This window comes from Camelus ferus, chromosome 12 (genome assembly GCF_009834535.1).
Source record: "Camelus ferus isolate YT-003-E chromosome 12, BCGSAC_Cfer_1.0, whole genome shotgun sequence".
NCBI lineage: Eukaryota > Metazoa > Chordata > Mammalia > Artiodactyla > Camelidae > Camelus > Camelus ferus.
In genome coordinates, this window is record NC_045707.1 from 58,429,174 (window position 1) to 58,448,886 (window position 19,713).

Here is a 19,713-nt window from a genome sequence, read left to right on the forward strand (position 1 = left end):
CCTGGGTGTTTTCCTTTGGCCTTTTCCAGTCTTCCTGAGCATAATGGAATTTCATGGTTACCCTAACATGATTTCATAAATAGGCAATTTATACATCTTAAGATGGTTTAAACGAAATGGAATTTTCTGTGATGTGCAGAATTTTATGAACCATAGGATCAGACCTTCCTGCAACACTTGCAGGGCCCAGGTTAAAGCTACAAATGCAAGTCCATATACCGTATGTCCAAATTGTTAAAAGTTATAAACTAAAACACAAAGTGTTAAAATAGATATTTTCTATTCTCATACCCGACAAGTGAACATTTATCATAACCAGGAAATCCAGCTTTAAATGGAGAATTCCCAGACTTCTTGGGGTTCAGCAATGGAAATGGTCCCCTATTTCTCCTCACTAAACTCCAACATGCACTGTAAGAGGTTTCACACACACACACGGGGAGCCCCAGCCTGTGTGTCCAGGTTTCACTCGCTGGTCCCCCAAGGCTGCTCCTTAGCCATCCCTCAGCCGTCTCACAGCTGAGGGACCTGAGACTAAGTGATGGCTCTATGGTCAGACAGTTTCTATTAGTGATAGTACAAATCCTGTGCCTTTGAACATTCATCTTAGTTCAATATTCATCAGCTTTATCAATTTTAGACTACAGACATTGTACACTGTCCGAGGAAGGATGGAGAAAACATGATATAACTCCTTATATGGTTTTCAGTCCAGTAATTATACTGTAACTGAAGTGTTCACATGTCTTAACTAGACTAACAGACGCTGAATGATCTTGCTTCTGTCTGCCTCTCCAGTTTCATCTTTCAGGATGCTCCCCATGCTGCCTCCAGTCCAGGACACTGCCCTTTCAGCATCTTGAAAGATTTCCTCCCTCTTTGGGGGTACATGCCATGAAATGCCCCCACTTCATGTCGCCACCCTCTATGTCTTTAGTTAAGCTCAGCTCTAATACCACCTCTTCATAGAAACTCTGACTCTCCATTTTGCAGCGTCTTCTCCTTTTACAGTCTTCATAAAGGATGGTCATAATCTACTAAAAGGATGACAAATGGGGGTCAGTGAAAACAGCCGATGTACCCACCAACCCTCTCCCCGAGCTCCTCATCACAAGTACTCTGACAGGTGCTGCTGTGGACTGATTAGAATCTGACAAAATTTAGCAGCTGAAATAATTGTAGTGAGTTAATCTCTTGATTTGTGTTCAATCACTAGCGGTCAAGGACATGAGTTTTCTTAGAGCAGAGGCAATAAAGCCATGAACTCCTTTTGGAGAAAAGCTCTTCCATATCATTCTTCTGAAGATTATGCCCTATTTGTAAAGCAGGTTTATCTAGCCAAAGGCTGTGAAATATGGTTTTTTTTTTTTCCCTCTTGAATAACTGCCTGTAGTAAGGATGAGGTTAGAACATTCTGTTCTCATTCTTCTCAATTTAGCATCAGGGTGGGAAGGGGAGCGAGTGTTAAATGCTAAGAACTGTCAACCCTCGGAGTGAAGATTAGACACAGGGCAAATATTCTAAAGCCGGCTCATGGTTTGCCTTGAAAGTCCATCCAAGAGAAAGCAGAGAAAATTAATTTAGTGGAATTTTTGGGCAGAGTCAGAGGTCTGAATGTGAACCTTGTTGGAAATATTATGAATGATTAAGATGCAAGTCTACTTTCAGAAGGGTTAATTCTCACCAAGCTGAACGTGCGTGTACTTCCAGTAACTCACAGCTTGTTGCTTAATCTGAAGACCATTTTAAAGGGACAGTTAAATACCTTTATTGAATAAAAAAATAAGAGGGCAGACATTATGTTCTAAGACCATTTATGGGCTCTGAATTAGATGGGAAACCTCTGTGTTTTTAATGACTCTTTTAGGAAATGTCATAAATGAGTCAAAGGCTGTATGCCAATAAGCAACATCTGCGCTTTTTAGATAAAACCATTCCTAGCAACTCTGGTAGATGAAGAAAAGTCAACACTTTACATGAGCAATTTGAATTTGTAGTGCTAGAATTTCAGTTAAAATTTAGCTAAGAAATTGTTCATTAAAATATCAATGTATTTCCCTCTCAAAAATATTGAAAGAGAAAGAGTTATACTTGGGCAAATGAAGGACAATTTTCCTACACTGACATTTTCAACAAGGCAGTCAGAACAGTCCAGAGAATTTAATGAGGTAACGAATATGAAATTGATATTTGCCCTCAGTTCACAGCCATGCGATCTGAGGCATACGGACAGGCCTATGGTACAGAAATGAAAAACCGGCCCTGAATGAGTTCACTGGCCTTGACTTAAGGTCTTCTGTGCAAACAGACTCACTGCATATGGCTTAAAAAAGGGAGAGTCCGACAGACTCTTTCTTCCCAGAGGCCACTGTGAACACGACTAGATGAAAATCGAGTTGGAAGGAACGCGGTTTTGGAAGTTCTTGGAGGGCAAATTATTTGATGAGTCAGGTTTATTGAACATTTATTATATGCCCAGATTATTTGCTAGATGATCTGCGAAGATGGTAGAAAATAAGGACACGTGCTATGACCTCGGAGGAAGTTATAGCGAGTGAGAGTTTTCACCTGAGAACATAATAAATATTAAAATGACGTAAAACGTGGCCTTGTTGGATTAGAAGGAGGCAGTCATGCCTGTTGGTCCTATTTTGGCCTGTGTTGTTTTTTCTTGCTTTTTTTTTATGATAAAAGTATCATCTTAGATTTGAGAATTTTTATTTTAAAATCATAGATATATATTTTTTAATTGGGCAATTTGGGAAACATTTGATCAGATTCTTTTTTTTTTAGTCATTTTAATTTTTTTGTATCTTTTTTTTAATTGAAGTATAGTCAGCTTACAATGTTGTGTCAATTTCTGGCGTACAGCACAATGTTTTTCCTGCTTCTTTGATCATAATAAAGGCTTCATATTTATCACTGGAATTTTTTAAGGTCCATATTAAAGTAGTACCAAAAGTTGTGCCCTCCCATTAATGGACAGGGCAGTGATGAATGGAAAACATTTAAATATATAAACCTAAAAAGCCAGATCTGCATATAATCACAAACACCAGTTTCACAGAAAAACGGGACACCCTATAGAGGTTAGACTTTGTGGCATAACTCTGAGAAGATCAAAATAGTAGCTATCAAGTTTATTTAGGAACCATTAATGGCCAGTCAATTGGTTTGTAAAAATCAATCCTCACCCATCGCCTGTCAACCATACTGCAGCTTCCCTAGAAAATCCTCAAAAGACACAGGCTGAGCAAGAAAAAGAAACCAGGCAAACGAAAGCTCTGTGAACGCTGCTGAGAAATCAATACAACGTGGCCATGCATTTCAAACTGCAGGAAGAGGGAAGGCATCCGTATGCTCATGCCTGCTGTGTTTGTACTGCCTTCTTTACTCTTGGAGTGCTGCAGGACCACTGCGCTTCCACAGACACCTCTGCAGACCCTAACTGTGGACAAATCTACACCGAACACACACACACACACACACACACACACATCACACACACACACACCACATCACATCTATGGCATTTGTTCGTAAAGGCACTTTCAGGCAAAGCGCCTCACTCATGTGAGGCTCTCTCTATGGTTATTTGTTTTCCGGCAACGCAGAAATTCCTCTAAATAGGTCATCATCATACTGATTATCATCTCCAAGGTAACCAGCTTGCAAGGCAACTGGCTAAGGATTACATTTCTGGGTGGGGGAAATTACACCAGAGGCACGGCAGTGACACAAGAAGATGCAATCCAGCTAGTGCCCTTCAAATTCCCTTATAAGTACAGCATCTATCTAATACTCTCTTTGTAATCTGAATTAAGGATGAGTTATTCGGGAGACATTTGTAGGTAATGCTTAGTCTCTTACTGTACACAATAAAAAGCACCAGCGTTTGGTTATTTCTTTTACTGCTTAAGTTCAGCAAATAGGTCTAGGGGCTTGGGGTTTCTCATGCTAACACGGAGCTCAGATCTTGGTGGAACTCTAGAGATAGATATGTATTCTCACTTCCTGCCTCTGCCTGCCACTATCTGTATAGGTGTTTGACATACTTAGAAGAGCGACTGGATTCGGATGGGATTGTGCAAGAAAAGTCTTGAGCATAAGGTATCATAAATTGAAGAACTCTTCTGACAAATGTGATCCCTAGATATGAAGGAATCCATTTTTCAGCGTCCAGGGCTAAGACTAGCCAACGTCTTAGAAGTACTCTCAAGATTAAGTCCTTGAAATGGTTTTTAGCCAAGAGGAGCTGACACACAACCCAACCAAACTGCTTCAGCTCAATGTTTTTTTGTTTTAAATCTGAGTCTTAAAGTAGTCAAATAATTATTAGTTCATGACAATCTTCATTTCTGCAGACCACAGGCAGGATATTTAATTCGAGTTAAAAGAACAAGTTGAGGCCTCCAGCTGAAGGCGACAGAGTGAAAACAGATCATAGAATCTCGCCTTCTTCCTTTCACAGCTATAAAAGTGCGTGCCAGCCACAAGGAGCACTAGCTTCCTCCTCCCCAACAATAAACCAGCTACCAAATTAAGGCAAGGACTGCCACTTAATAGTATGGGCACCAGAACAAAACGTGCAAACGTACACACACGTGCGCAAAATGCTGGCCAAGAAAAGAAGAGATTCTGGAGTAACACACTGCAACTCCTAACCCTCACCTCCCTCCCGGCCCCTGTGAAGATTTACTGGAGAATCTGATTCATCTTAAGCCTTTGTTACTGTCCTCAAATCTAGAGAAAATTAAACGGAATGACTATCCTTTTTTCCCCCTCTTTTGACCGAGGGGTAGCGGAGGGGCTACCAGGCAGAAGTGGTCGGCTCCTTCCGGATACCATATTCTATCAATAAAGATACCACAACGAATATAAACTCATGAGAAAGGGATTTTTTTGTCTCCTTTGTTCCCATTGCCTAGATTAGTACAGTGACTAGCAGAGAACAGGTACTCAATAGAGATTTGTCAAATGATTGCAGACAAAAATTTGAGAGGGTTCCCCTTCAGGGTGAATGTGAGTCCTGATTGTAGGGAGAAGTTAAAACTAAGTTCAAAATGCCTGTCAAATCCCAGAGGGGAGAGCAGAATCCAGGAGTTCTAATTCACACAGATGTCACACAGCCTCCTCAGAGCCCCTCTTCCCTTCAGTCTACAGGAAAGTGGATGGAATTCAATGCCAAGTTCTCAAACCATAGTTCAGGGAGGGGGAAAACAAGTTAGAGTCAATGGAAATGGAGTCAAGGAGAAGTCATGTGCACTGGACCAGAGCAAAGAGAAGGGCTGCGTGGAACAAGATGGGGGGAACAGAACAGTGACAAATATTGAAGCATGCCAAGGCAATGCTCCCAAATAAAAACAAACAAAACCAATCAACCCTTCAAAGAAAGAAGCATAGCACACACAGGAATGATAAAACCCCCACTCTTAAAGAGCGTAATCCAAAGCACAAACCGAAATGCCTCAGAAGTGCTTTGTACAGTGAATCAAGTTAATGAGAACATGCACTCAGAAAAATATGAGCTAAAAGATGAGCTGACAGAACAACAGGAAGGTTATAGAATTAAAGAGGTGGAGGAGAAGAATAACATTATAGAACACTAAATAAAGGTGACCTAGCAGGGAACAAAATAAATATGGCTGCCAATAAAATGACTGCCCTAGAAGAAAGGCTTGTAAACATAAGAGGAGCAAAGGGATTAGAAGATAAGAGACTGGAGTTCCAAAGCACTTAAGCAAAATCGAGGATCCCAAAGAGAAACGGAACAGGAAAAGTATTTGCAAATATACAGGAAAAGTATTTGCGAATATCCTACAAGGAAGTGTCACTAAAGACAAAGAATAACCACACTTAGAGATGGAAAGAGTATACCATGTTCTAGGAAGTACTGATGACGGAACTCTCAACATTGTACAACCACAGACACATCTCTGAATGAATAACTGAAATTCAAGAATACAGACATTCCTCAGGCATTGAAGCGGAAAAAAGTCAGAGACAAGGAAGCAAAAAAACTCAGCTGCCCTCAAATATCTCCACCACATTCAACACAAAAGCAACGTGCACACCAACCAACAGGTCAAGGCAGATGTTGATTATGAAAGAATTTCAGTCAAGGCTAACGTATAATCGGGTCTTGTGAGTTTCTGGTTTCAGTGATTCGGGATGATGGCGTAGCCAACCTTAGAATATCTCTCCTAGCAGTTTCCAAAGTGTGTCTTCTGAACTCTGATTCTGTCAGGTGTTCCATGAAAAAGGGAGTTGTGTTCAAACCGCTTAGAAACACAGAATCTCTGTGAGTCTTAGAGATTTATGATACACAGTAGAGTATAAAGGTCTCTAAGTCATTTTTGCACTGGAGAAACCTGGTTTTCTTTAAAAAAAAATTCTTTAACCCAGCATTTTTATTGAACGAAATTTTACTCCCTACAACAAACACCTATTAATGCCTTTCTGAAAGAGTATTCGACAGATTGCATCTGGAGAATGTTTAATCTATGATAAATGAAGGGGGAAAAGATTTAATAACCCCAGTAACAGTAGTCAATCCAAAAGCAAATCATATTTATTTGTCTACTTTCCCCCTCAAGGACAGTAATACAGTTTTATTATTCATTCATTTGTTCATTCATTCATTCATTTTAAAGTAGTGGAATTTTAAGATCCAGTTCCAGGAAGGAAAAAGTCTTCCCAGCAGAGTGGTGACAGTAGGACTACCTGGAAAGTACTGACTCTGCTAAAGCTGCCATTTCCAATCTTTAAGCACAGCTTAGTTTCACATCTACTTTGTTGAAAGGAATGCACCTTTAAAGGCTTCATTCCCACTATGGAACGCTGGGAGTGGCAAGACTTCAGCTCTGTACAAATTAGAGAAATTTGAGGAGGGGTATTGAAACTGAACAATTTTTCTTCCTTAGGGAACCAGGAACAATGTAACTAAGAAGGCAAAGGAATAAATATCTCCTATTGCAGAAGAAAAACAAAGCCACAACTGCATTGCATTACTTTTCCCTACTTCTCAGTATTTTTCCAATTTACTTAAGCAGTTCCTGACAGTGTGCAAAGCCTTCTAATTAGGTTACATACCACTGCTTCAGGATGGTGGAAGCTTTCGCTGTCTACTCACATCCTCCCTTATGCAAAGTCTTTTAACTCAGGACTGACTGGTCTCTGTTTTCCTCCCATCCTGTCAGCAGACAGGTATGTGCCGGGAATGTGGAGTTACAAGTGGGAGGAAGCTTTCAGCTTTCAGATAGTGTCATATTTGTCTGTTCTTGTAAAATACTGCCAGGGAGCTGATGGCGGGGGGCGGTGGGTTGAGGAGTGACTGGCTTAGAGAAGGCCACAGGATTTCTAGGAGCGAAGGAAGGGACTCAGGAACTGGAATGCAGCAGAAACCATGATATGCTGCCCCCTGCAGGATTTTTAGGGAAAAACACACCAGTTGAAATTGACTAAATGCAAGTTAGCAGTATCAATGTTGACGAGGATGTGAACAGCAGAAATGCTCATATTCTTGTGGTTGGGGCGTTATGAAGTAACGCCTGGAAGAGCTTCAGCTGTACAAATTCCTCCACCCCAGCTATCCCACTCTTGCATGAATTGCCTGGAGAAACTCGGCCATGTTTGTAGAAAGAGACATGTATAGGAATGCTCCTTGTTGCATTGTTTGTGACAGCAAGAAATTGGAAACAACCCAAATATTTATCAACAGAAAACTGTAAACCTCAGTTGGGATATATTCCTACCATGGAAGGCTCTACAGCAATTTAAAAATAACAAGTCTACATTAATCAACATGGATTCACCTCCAGAATATAATTTGGAGAGACCCGCTCCTGCATAAGGATACATACTCGGATACCATTTACATGTATAAGGTTTGAAAACATATCAAATACACAGAGTCTAAGACCACTTATATCGCTGGAAACATGCAAAAACAAAACTGTGTGCGTATGTAATCAAAATGCACAGGAGGGGTGAACATAAATCATGAAAACAGGCCTGAGAATCACAAACACTGAATTTAAGATAAGTTACCTCTGAGGAGAGAAAGAGTAAAGGGATAGGGAAGGGTACGCAGGGGGTTTGATGATGTATGTTAGGCTTTGTTTCTTTTGTGTACCGGGGACAGGAGTGTTCATCATATTACACGTGCTACTGTAGGGGCTGAAATACGAGAAAACCCCAGGAGCTCCGATCCAGATTCAGCTCCAGTGTCTGAAGCCCCTGCCACGCGTCTGGCACAGGGCCCCTTCACACTTGGTCGTGTGCCTCCCGAAACTGGGGGAGTCTGTGCTTACAGATGTGATGGAATCCCATTGCCTTGACACTTCTGCATGGTACCTCCGGACGCAGCCGGTGTGACCCCACCTGACTTGCCAGTCAGTCAAGTTCCCACCTGACCTGACCTCCTGCCGGAGGCTGTGAGCTCCCCACGGTGACAGATGGATTTGCGCAGAGAGTGGGAGAGAATGAAGTCAAAGCAGGTTATCAAGACTTAGAAGAAAGGGAATTTGGGAGAGGGAATCTGGTTGACTTGGAGCTTTCTATTCCAAATGAATTCAATTACATTTGACTTCTTTGGAGGGGGTTGTAATTGGGTTTATCTGTTTATTTTTTTAAATGGAGGTCATGGGGATTGAACCGAGGACCTCATGCATGTTAGGCACGTGCTCTGCCACTGAGCTATATCCTCCCCTACCCCAAATGAACTCAGCTTCCTTTTCCTCACATTTTCTCTTGACCTAACAATTTAATAGAATCTGAGGATGTGGGTGGAAATAAATTCTCAGTTGCAGCATCATGGGTGTCTGCTGCATGAGGAAAAAGGAAAAACATCTTGGATTGGTTTTATTTGGCCTATAATGGGTAAGACTCAGAGGCCAGTGGCACCGTGAGATGTTTGCTTTAGGAAGACACCATTGGCAGAGGTGTGGAGGATAGAAGGAAGGTCAGCGCAGGAGCCCAGGGGCCCGACTTTGGGAGGCTGTTGCCACCATGGAGAAGAGGTGAGACAGGAACCCAGGCAGCACCCCCCCCCCCCCCCGGAAAAGGTGGAGGTGGAGATGGGGGGTTGTCCAGGAGATCTGAGTGGCAGACTTACTGCTATGACAATTTGCATTTCCCTGGAAGGCTTTTCGGAAATAAGTTGTATGTCATTGGAAGAAGAAAAACCAACACATAAACAGAGCCAAAACCCAAACTCTCGAAAATACCAGATCCTAAAGAAAAGAAAAATTCAAGAAAACATGATGAAGAGGAAAACACAGGTATCCAGGACATCTTGTAGAAGCAGGGAGGATGGAGGTTGTTCCGTTGTTTTTGTGCTGCCTCAGATTGTACTCCCAGACACTTTTGATGCCTGATAACTGATACATATTTTACAATTTAGATTAAGTTAAAAATACATCGCTGTTGTATAATTTCGCAGGAAACTTGAAGATCAAAAAGAGTACATACTCACACATACATGTTTATCTTCAGGTTTTAGTTGTATTTTTGCTGCCTATGACTGTATACAAAGGGTTTCAAAAGTGGTTTCCTTACTGACCAACAAAGGAGCTGTTCTTTTCATATTTCATTGAAGGTGTAATCACTTTTTGGAGCATATTGTACCTTGCCTATCTCCTTTCTTAATAGCACGTGTATATAAGAATTTGTTAGGCTCAAACTCTTCTTTAAGAGCAGAAATAAATTTTGAATAGTTTGCTGTTTGAAGTATTAACATGACAGATTATTGTTTACTCATTCTCTTAGCAAGAAAAAAAAATGGATTCTTTTTCCCTCCATTCTTACATTTTAATCAATGACATCAATGATGTCGGAGAAGCCTTAGTATATTATTAACTGCATTTTAAAAAGATATTTGACAAAACTTGAAAGTGAATGATCAATGCTGTCGTTTTTCTATCAGTTGTATTTTTTCTGTTTGAAAACATATGTTGTGGTTATCTGTCATTTTAGCACAAAAGCATAAATATAAAATGCCAAACCTACTTAGAATAGGAGTTATTTGTGTGTGAACATCAAAATGGTAATGAAGGGGAAGTTGTATGTTTCTGAGAAGCATTTGAACATGAGATGAAAATAGCAAAGACAGGATAAATTAGAAGTTTGGGATGAACAGATAACACACACTACTGTCTATAAAATAGACAGACAACAAGGACCCACGGTATAGCACAGGGGACTATATTTAATATCTTGTACTAACCTATACTGGAAAAGAATCTGAAAAAGAACATATATAATGTACACATATAACTGAAACTCTTTGCTGTACACCTGAAACTAATACAACACTAACTCAGCGATACTTCAATTAAAACAAAACAAAACAAAACAACAACAACAAAATAGCAAAGGAGCTGAACCTTGTGTCTCTGCCATTTGGCCTCGCTGCCACGCCCTTCTCAAGGGGCTTTCAGGCAAATATCTACCCAATCTTTTCTGTAAGAGAACAAAGTGGTCACGTAACCATCCCATAGTTCCTTCTTCAATTTCCTAAATTTGCTCCTCTGCCTTGTGTCTTTGCCTCCATCTTCCTGACAACAGCAGCGCGGAGTCAGCCTTCACAGCTCCCTCCCTCTTAGTAGTTTGCTTTCTCAGTAGAATTTTCCCTAGATTTGGAAAGAAAACCCTCTAATAGCTATCTGCACTCCAGAAAGCTCAAACAAAAATGGTTGTTAGGGTAGATGAGCTGCACGTCTAATGCGGACTGCTTTGAGACCTTACAGCTTGGAGAAGGCTGAGCTTGCACGCATGGCTGGGATCCTAGTTGCAAAGAGGTAGGCTCGCAGCAGAGCTCAGCACTTCCTCCAAGGAAATCCTAAAATATACAGATTGTCTCTCCCGTTGACTGTAAATTGGAACAACCATCTTGGGAGAGCAATTTGGCAACATTTTATCAATTTTTAAAATGCGCATTCCCTTCCACTCAGGGATTCTGCTTAGAGGCATTGATGCCTAAGTATCCGAAGATGCATGTCCTAAGAGATTCAAAGCTGTGGTTTATGAAGGTAAAAGCACGAATGCAATCTATATATGTCTATTACTAGAGTATGATTTTAAAAAATCATGGTCCACCCACACAATGAAACGGTTTAGGCAACAATTTCTGTGCTCTCAAGCAAAGATGCCTCCGTGGTGAAGACAAGGACTTGCTTGGTGAGGCTTTAGTGTTCCCTACTTTCCAGCACCCTCTTTTCTTTGATATCAACAACTGGCATTCCACTTTATATAAAGTGTATTACACCAGAGCTTCAGGACCCCTTCCCAACCAGATTGCCTTCGTCAAGTCCCTCCTGTATCAACAATATGGAGCTATCACTAGAGCAGTTACAGTTTTCTAAAAAAGTAAAATAGTACGATAATACTTAGACACAATACGGAATCCACGCATACACATGTGTGTCTTCAAGGATATCCCTGAAACGGGGGTTATCTCTGGATAGAAGGGCTGGAGATGGGGGTGGAGAAGAGACTTTACACTTTTGGTCTGTTTTTACTGCTTTGTTATGAGCACATACTACTTTTATAATTAAAAAAATGAATTTTAAACCTAGAACTCTACATAAACAAGTACCTAAAATGGAAAATTAGTAAAGGCCACTGAAAGGGGGTGGTTACTTCAATCTTTTGGGTACAGGCACTTTAACAAGGCCCTGCAAAACCATGCAGGCCCCGTGTTCTCTGTGGTGGTCCCTGGCCACGCACATCAGACACTTGTCTCTTTTGCCTATTCCTGTATCCCTCCTGAAGACACGGTCCCCTGGAGTCCTGCGGCCACCTGATTCGTCAGGACCCTGAAGGTTGTGCCCTGAGTCTGGCAGGGGTGGCAGAGATCACCTCCTGTGAGATGCCTTCTGGGATTCTTGTAGCCCTCATTGGTCTCTGCCTTCTTTTCACTCCCATTACAAAAAAAAAAATTCACTGATTTAGTGCCTATTTACTTTTTATTTATATTAATTGTATTCCTTTTCTCTCTGGGGAGCTGATGGTAGGAAGAGGCCTTCAGCTCAACGACAGCTGCTCCGACCACAGTGCCCCCTTGGCTACCCCACAGACCTGCTGGTGAGGAGGAAGGGTTTTGCTCCTCCACCAGGACTGCAGGTATAGGGCTTCTTGTTGCAGTAAAGGGGAGAAGTTCACACAGTGTGCCAAATTGCGGATAACAGGACATTCTTGGACAGTAGCTGCGATTCTCCTGGGAGATTCCTGCCTCAGGACAAAGTCCCTACTTCTTAGCAGGAAGCATAAGGCTCAGTATGCATTCTCACTCTGCCAAAACACACACACACACATACACACGCACACGCACACACTCAGGATCCCCATCTGCGGTCAATTTCTGGTACACACCCATACTCCAGCTTCACCAAGTTATTTGTCTTCCTGGAATACACAGTGTGTTTTTCTACCGCAATACTAATTTATACCAACTGTGGTTCAGTGGTATCCAGGATGCAATTAACCCACATTCGTTTTCTCCTTCCTTTGCATTTTGACTCAATGATGCTTGACTCTAAATAGCTTCTCCCCTAGAAGGAGAAAAAAAAAGACTCCAGCAAGACAGCTGGAGGATGGGCAAACCCCAACCACGTCTCACAATCCTGTGGGTTTGTAATGTTCCGTGTCGTTGCCCACTGCATTCTCACTGGGGTGTGCTCCACGTGAGTCACTGTACAAGGCCCAGCCTAAATTGTAAACAAAAATGAGTGTTTGCCTTCCTTACATATATGGAAAAGAATCGTTAGGCTTGCAGAAAAAAGATAGTTGCGGTTCAATGTTTAAGTTTTGGTTTTGCTGGTGGAAGATGAAGTTTATTTTGCTTTCTCCAATGTTTACTTGCATCTTGCTATTCAGGCATGCAGTTTTCTGAAGTTTTGTCCTTATGGTCTAATTGGGAATTCTCCTATGGTGTTCAAACGATCTCTACTATTAACTCTTGATTTACTGATTGGTTTTTGGGCACAAAGAATTAAAAAGCTGCAGAGGTAAACGGCTACAGACTAATATATACAGCTCCCGAGCAAGGAAATAGACCGGTTCCATTCACAGAGAGCATGTGCCTAAGGTATGTGAAGTTCTCTACTTAGTGAACATCAGGAAATGGTACCAACAGCTGTCTGGCTGGCATGCTGCGATCCGGCTACTTGCTGTACATCACCCTGGCTTCACTCTGGCACATCATCAGCTTTGAAAGGCGCAAAACTGTTTTCAGCTCAGTTGCAAATTTAGATAGGAGATATCCTATTTGGCATGAAAGATGTTGGGCACTCAGTGTGGTTTACAGACTACCTGAATTTAATTTGAGACCCTCTGAATATTTTTACCTGCCACTCTGCTGAGACGAGAGCTTGATGGTCAACTCAAGGGAATGCCTGGGATGGGGAAGACTCATTAATCATCTACGATGCATTGTCCTTCAAGCACAGAGCATGGTGGCTTCTTTTTTAAAAACTGGAGGAGCACATTGAGGTCCCTTACTGGAAGAGGTCAGGTGGCATCTTCACTGAGTACAACTTGGAATGGAAGGATACTTTCTTCTTTTATGTGCATGAGCATACATGACTTATCTGAGCATACATGACTTATCTGATAACCAGGGACTTGTGCCTTTCAGTCAGAAGTTAGCAGTTCCCAACTGGAATCCATGAACCCCTTTTTCTCCTGTCATATCTTTTTGGAATCATAAAGAAGGCTAAACCTAAGGCAAGGTGAGAATACTCCAATTCAATAGTAATCAAAGAAATTAAAAAAAAAAAAGGATGAGAATCCATGTTTTTGTCATCAAATTGGCAAAGACTTTAAAAAAATTACATAACACTCATCAGTCAAAGGGTACAGTCATATATGAGAATGGGAGGATAATGATGTAAAATGTTAACCATTTTTCTGAAGGGGAATCCAGCATAGCAAAATATATGCATATCTTTGATCAGAAAATATGCCTTCTAAGATATATTTTGGATACAATTAAGGATATGAGCAAAGACTTAGTGACAAAGATACTAATTGCAGTATGGTTTCTAATACAGGAAAAGTTGAAATGACGAAAGTGTTTACCAACTGGACGTTAGTTAAATAAACTATGGTATAATCATAAAGAAATGATCTATAGTCATTTAAAACACTGTTGAAAAGATTATTGATGCAGAAAGATGTTCACAGTATTGTGTTGTTAGAAAAGCAGGTAAAAAATTAGCACACTTTGTATATTCCAACTTCATTATGAAAAGTATTTAGGTAACACGTGTGTATGAAGATAGGTACCAAAAAATTAACCCCACTTATTTCTGGGTGGTGAAATTTAAGGTTGTTTAAATTTTTTTCTAATTATCTGCATTTTCAAAATTTTTTATAATTTATGTGTATATATTTACATTAGTGAAACATAAAAACTAATTCTAACTTAAATAAACCAATATGAATATGCATGAAGAACTAAGTTATTTGTGGCAATGACAGCAAGTCTAGGAGCCTGTGAATCTATGATTGATGGAGACTGTGTGTTGCCTACTCCAATGTCCACTTCACCCCTTTCTCTTAGTCTTAGCTCCCCAATTTTTAGCTGGGCACATCGCTAAACTAAAAGACGACATTTCCCAGCCTCCCTTGCAGGAAAGGTGGTCAAGACTAGATTCAGACCACTGAGATGTAAATGGAAGTACTATGTGGGGACTTTAAGAACCCCCACCGAAGGGCATGGGTTTACTTTATTTCTCCCTTTTCCCTTCTCAGACAGATGTACTGGCTGCCCCACGGGTCCGTGACATGGAAGCTGTGTGTGCAGGACGGCAGAAGACAGAGGTAGAGGGTAGGTTCCTTGGGATGGACAGAGACCCCATGTCAGCTTTGGACTGTTTGCCTTCACACTGTTTCATATTATAGAAACATTCATTTCTGTTTCTTTTAAACTACTGTGATTTGGGGGTTTTCAGCTATTTGTAGCCATGGACTTAGTGTGTTTGTGGTTGTTTCTAACTGATCAGAACCCTTTAGTGAAGGGCTTCTTAGAATCGGTTGTCCAGAAAAAGAAAAGATTCGGAGCATCATAAAAAACCCCATGCTTTCACATGTATCTACACTAGCATATTGAGTTTCTGAAATTTCTAGATGACTTTCTCATTAGTGATTTCTCTTTTTTGGATGGAGCAGACAAGCCCATCTAGACACGATCTTAAATGTTGATCCAGCCAATACGGAGGCAGCAGCTGCCAAATGGAATTCTTAATGGTATAAAATTTAAACATTAAATGGATGTTAGTCGTGATGAAAATAATGCCATTTTTACACCCATGCAAATGTGCCTTGTTAAAGTATAGAGGCTTTGAATGATTACATTTAGGATAAAGGAGCCTATTACTAAAGGCAAGTTCATCATCCGGGATGTAGTGTTACAGGAATTTTTACCAAATGAGTATTTCTGTGAAATAACTCATGGCTTTGAGAGAAAAATTGTATCGAACTCTGGAGCAATCAATACACGGATTCTTTAGCATTCAGTCATATGGCTACAAAAGTTAAGAGGAGCAGTCAAGTTTGTATCATGAATGGACTGCACGAAACATTTTACTCTCTTTTGGGGACATGCAACTAATTTTCTCAGATTTCATCGTTAGCTAATTTAGAGAGTAGCGTGATTGCGTGCTTCAAAGATTTAAATCTTGATGATGACGAAAAGTTTATTTTGTTAGCACTGCTTCTGTAAGAAAACACTTGGGCATTTCAAAATGACATTTAAAATGACGTGACAATACAGGCAACTAAAAACCACAACATTAATTTCTTCCACCCCACCACTGAAGACATTATTAGAAATGACAGTGGCCAGAGTAAAAGAAAGAAAAAAAAAGGGAAAAACATGTATTTACAGAGAGACATCCCCTTTTTCTTTATTTTAGCTTTCCCTTTATCAATGCAAATGGTCTTGTTTTCATCTCTGTAGGAGTCTTTCCTCCCTGCATTCCACAAGCCCAGAGAAACTCGCTGGAACTCTTACAAAACCCTCTCTTGCTACCATATTAGGAATCAAAATGTGTAGCAGAAAACCACTGCCAAGTCGAGATAATCAACGGGGAATGTCTGTGCCTTCAAGCCAAATGAGTGCAGAAAAATGATCAAGGCGGCAAAATGAATAATAAAACTGAGGACTGGCTTTAGATGATGGTCTTTAGATTACACCCTACTCACTAGTGCAGCTGGGCTGGGAATGCATGTACCTCTTGGCCACTCAGGTACCAGAGGCTAGTTGGGTCTAATTTTACTGTGGAGATAATTCTCTCTTAGTCACAAGTGGAGCAAAGGGAAATAATATATCTCTGCCTTATTACCTACATTAAAAATTGTTATGGTCGCCGGCCTCATAAATATTCTACCTCCTAACCCCAAACTGATTCTGCGATACTTCAAGTATTAGATTTTCTTTTTTCCAACTTTTGCAAAGGGCCTGGAAGTATCTGGAAGTTACCAGAAAACCTGCTGGCTATTTTCACTCCAAGTGAAACTGGTTATAAGATTAGTTACATTTGCTTAATTTATGCACAGCCCTTGATCCAGCACGTATTTGAGTAGAAATAAATTTTTAATTAATACATGTGGCAAAACGAATAGATGACTCAAACCACAACACAGTGGTTCTGGAATCCTCACAAGGGGTGCGATGGGGATTATATGGTGAAGGCTGAGCAATTACCTAGTGAATTAAACAGACTATTGTGGAACTAGCTGCCTGCTTTATTAAGACAGTAAATGATAACACCTGAGAATGTAATGCAGTCACGATGAATAATTTGACCTTGCAGCTGCGTTTCGTAAGTCTTAAAGGAGTCAGAGGTAAGAAATGAGGAGACTGGAGAACAGAAGGTTTCATAAATCAAGAACAACAGATGCCAAGAGCCTGGGTGAGAGTGTAATTGTAGACTCTGGATGAAGCAAAGAATTCAGAGCTATTACAGTGTAATTTGTGTACCATGACTCTCTAGGAAATTGTAATTATGCAAAATAATAGACCCATGGTCAAAGTGCTTCTGGCCATCTTACCTGGGTGACAAAAAAGATAACAAAGGGAAAAAAAAAGAGGTCTAGGACCTTTGGAGGTGCAGGGACGAGCCAACAAAAAAGCCTTCCTCGTGTGTTTGTCGCATGTCAGAGTTTACAAGGTTTTCCTGGATCTTAGCGTATTTGACCCTTCGTGAAGTCTGTGAGGAAGGCCTCTTTACCCCCGTCACCCATGGTTGGGTCACTCTGCCTGGAGTCTCAGCAAGATGGTGCACTAGGTCTCCCGTCCTTGCTCTCCGCAAAACTCTCACTAGCGCCAGCCTACGCGGGGGCACCTGGTTCTCTGCGGGCTCCTCCTTTCCTTTGCAGGTGAGTAGCAGCTCCCACCTTGCTCTTTTGTTCAGCCTTCCATTTGACAAATTTTTAGTTCTTCAACAGTTTTGGGAACTCCACAACTCGGCGTTGGCGAGGCAAAACTACGCCCAGAATGGACAAACAACAGGCAGGAATTGCCCTTTGTTAGAACTACTGGAGAAGGGACCCCAATACCTTGGCCACTACTGCCACCTCCTGTTCAGACTGGCTCACCCAGAGCTGCCTTTACATACATGTGCTGTAAGTTCGCGTGTAATACCCGAGCCGAACTGATTCCAGGGGAGAGTCAGGGATATTCCCCCGTACATTTGAGCTCCCCTATTCAACTCGTTCTGGAAGCAACATCTTTGGGTGGTGGCCAGTGCTAGAAGGTAATGTCAATGGGATTTAGAAAGCGAAGACTATTGTTTGCAGGAGGAGGAGCTGGGAAGAGGAGGTCTCTGCGAGGTGGCCATGTGGCCGAAGACGGAGGGGAGGAGGACAGCCACGTGCACCTACTCTGAGTGTCCCGCCTGACCCGCCGCTCTGAAACAGAGAGCGCTGTGTGGTCCACGTACGAGAGAACTAACGGAACACAGAAAAGCTGACCCTCTTCTGATTTCAGGACAAGAGCCTTGATGTATCCGAGTCACAGATGTGTGGCAGACACAGCCACCTGCAAGTGAGGCCAAGAACTGGGATGGCAGCGGGACACAGAGAAGATTCCGGATCTTCCTGGAGTTTAGTATGTGCGCTTCTGAGAATGTGGCCATCAGAGCCTCCCGACGGTTCAGCAAATTCGGATAACTGTGCCAGGGTTCAAATTTGTCTTTCTTTTACGGCTTCCTGACTAATGATGGGGAGGCAACTCTAGGGAGCAGCTGGGTAACGGGGCTGGGGGAGGGGAAGTGGGCCAGGGAGGTGGCAGTCCCGCCACCTGGTGCTACAGAGTCACGATAGGTGACAGAGCCCTACCTGTCTCATCACCCAGGCCCGTAACATACATGTGGGACGGCCTCTTTTCTTCTAAAAGCCAGGAGAAGCTACTGTTACGAGCCTGTTTTCCCTTCAAGATAGTTTCTGGTGCTAAGTTTAAGTTGATTTCACTTATTAATGGGAGAGGCCCACACAGTATGGTTAGTCACAGGTAACAGACCACCCCAGGGGGAGTTCTGGTGACAAACCCAGAGTGAGTCACGGAGGAGTGAAAAAAGAATATGGATTACCTCGCCAGCTATTTCTCTAGAACACTGGCTTCCAGCCATGGGACTGAACTTTTTCTCGTGGCACCAGGCAAACGTCAACTTCTCAATCAATGGTAATTGATAAGATATTGATCATTGACCAATAATATAATTGCTCATTGTGAAAATGCTCTCTATTCCATCTGGACACAGTCAAACACTGCAACTTGCAAGTCATTCTGAAGGTCACTTGGCTCTGAAGTCATTCGGAAGGTCCTGCCCAAGTGGGTTAAGCTCGCAGTTGTGATTCTGTGACAGAATTTCGCAGAGAAGGTGTATCTAGGTCCAAGTTCAATCAAAAGGGCCACTGGCACAATCTTTTTCTTGATAGCCAACATAAAAAAAATTAGGCTCCCCCCAAAATACTCCTTTTCCCCAAAGCCCTGGGAAATTGTTGCCCTATAAATTACACAACTGTGATTATGTGCTGGATTTCATTGTGCTCTACAGGGCGGTCCCACAGCTCAGGTTCTGAGGACTGTCTGTGCTGGGCGAGGTGGGGATGTTTCCTGGGCAGAAGCTTTCCCCCTTCAGGGGCAGGTACCTGACCACCAGGTAGCATCCATGCCTCAGATGACACTGGCTTTTCCAGATAAGTTGGTTATTTGTGTCCTCATTTGTAGATCTGACCATCTGCTGAGGCTTGGAAGTAATTCACAGGTGAATTCAACATTTTTCCTCCTGTTGCTGTGGTGTGGCCACTCAAAGGGCCTGGTGAGAGGCATGGCCAGAGGTTTACTGCCCAGTGTATTCGGAGAGGCTAATGTTGTGAGGGTGTCGAGGGCATCTGGGGCCCCGGGGTAGCATAGTATAAATTCGGCTTCTGCTCAAAAGTGACCACTTAACAGCTCGGTTTCTAGAGTTTCGTTTTTAAGAAGGCAAGTAGAATGAATTTTACTAAGCTCAACCTTTATAATTTAGCCTGCCATTCCTAGGAATTGCATTAGGTAATTGTGGCCTCCAACCAGACAGAGAGCAATTAGACTGCCCTGGTATTTGGTAAACTAGCTTTATTGGGTCCCCACAGTCATGCTTTCCCCCTGTGAAACCTATACTCAGAGGCCAAGCCCCTTTGCAGTTTCTCATCATGCTTATCCTTGGA

General features: G+C 41.9%; 1 protein-coding gene and 1 long non-coding RNA gene across 6 annotated transcripts in view; one reads left to right on the top strand and one right to left on the bottom strand.

Moving 5' to 3' along the window:
- The window catches only part of LOC116667764, a 33,662-nt gene extending 18,781 nt beyond the window's left edge, over positions 1-14,881 (top strand). Inside the window, exon 3 of the long non-coding RNA XR_004324801.1 lies at positions 14,755-14,881. This is a non-coding gene — a long non-coding RNA (uncharacterized LOC116667764). The remainder of the gene's footprint in view (positions 1-14,754) is intronic.
- The window catches only part of SYT1 (synaptotagmin 1), a 470,145-nt gene that overhangs the window by 17,529 nt on the left and 432,903 nt on the right, over positions 1-19,713 (bottom strand). The window lies entirely within an intron of this gene.